Genomic DNA, 1,311 nt, shown 5'->3' with positions numbered 1-1,311 from the left:
ATTTGTTCATGATTCAGAACAGAAACAGTGACATATGATAGGGAAGGAAAGTACTGTCAGACTTCCAAGTGTGCTGAAACTACTGTTGGAAATGCAAGTCTTAAGAGAGACTTTTTTTTGAATTTACAGCTTGATACATAAATTAAGAAGTTTCAAAAAACATATCCATTTTTCTATGCATAGCTGAACCAAACTTACAAACATTTTTCATACTTTACTGATTTTAATAGAAATTGTTTTACATTATTTTCAGTATTCTGAAGATGTTGTAAAGCTCTCATGTAGAGCCCTCCTGAGAAGTTTCGTATTTCTAAAATATCCATCATACAATGTACTATGCAAATTAGACTATGAAGCAGATGCTTTTTTTTTCTTAACTCTGTGCTCTGGGATCATAAAGTCACACTAAAATCTACAAAATAAAGAAAAATAAAAGAAAAAAATGAATGCAGCATTCTTCTATACTTTTATTTAAGTCTGTGTATTTAATACAGATTTTTTCTTTAATGTTATGCAAAGCTAGTATGCTTTAAAGGATAAGTGATGTGCAGATGAGGACGTAGATCTGATTTAAAAATGTATCAAAACAAATATCAAGAGGAACTGGATTCTCCCATACCCACATACATGCTGTTTTAGTTGAGAGTAACAAGGAATTTGCTCCCTCTCTGAGCTCCCGTTTTCCATTCCCCTGCCATGGCACTGGTGAGTCCTGCAGCACTGCAGTTTTCCCTGGATTGTCAATCCTATGAACTAGATGAAACTAATCAGCCTGATAATCACCTGTAAGTACCATATAGAAGGTAAAAAGTTATTGTTGTACAGAGTCGTATGATTCTTCCTAGATGTAGCCTAAAGAGACCTGAAAGGATCTGATGGGACCATACTTCCATCATCACACCTGACACAAGGACAGAACTCCGTCTCATATGACATGATAGCAACGCTCAATTTCCTTCCTATCCTTGTCAAGGTTGCAGCCACTTTTCTTTCTCATATATATCAATCTGACTACAGTACCTTTCCTTTGCATAAACAGTTATAAATTGTCCTGGTTTCAGCAGGGATAGAGTTAATTTTCTTCCTAGGAGCTGGTACAGTGCTGTGTTTTGGATTTAGGATGGGAACAAAATTGATAAGGCACCGATGTTTTAGTTGTTGCTAGGTAGTGCTTACACTGGCCAAGGACTTTCTAGTTTTCCATGCTCTACTGACTGAGAAGGCTGGAGGTGCACAAGAAGCTGGGAGGGGGCACAGCCAAACTGGCCAAAGGGACATTCCATACCATGTGACGTCATGCTCAGTACATAA

This window comes from Pygoscelis adeliae, unplaced genomic scaffold, assembly GCF_000699105.1.
Source record: "Pygoscelis adeliae isolate BGI_AS28 unplaced genomic scaffold, ASM69910v1 Scaffold37, whole genome shotgun sequence".
Taxonomy (NCBI): domain Eukaryota; kingdom Metazoa; phylum Chordata; class Aves; order Sphenisciformes; family Spheniscidae; genus Pygoscelis; species Pygoscelis adeliae.
Note: the sequence above shows the minus strand (reverse complement) of the source record.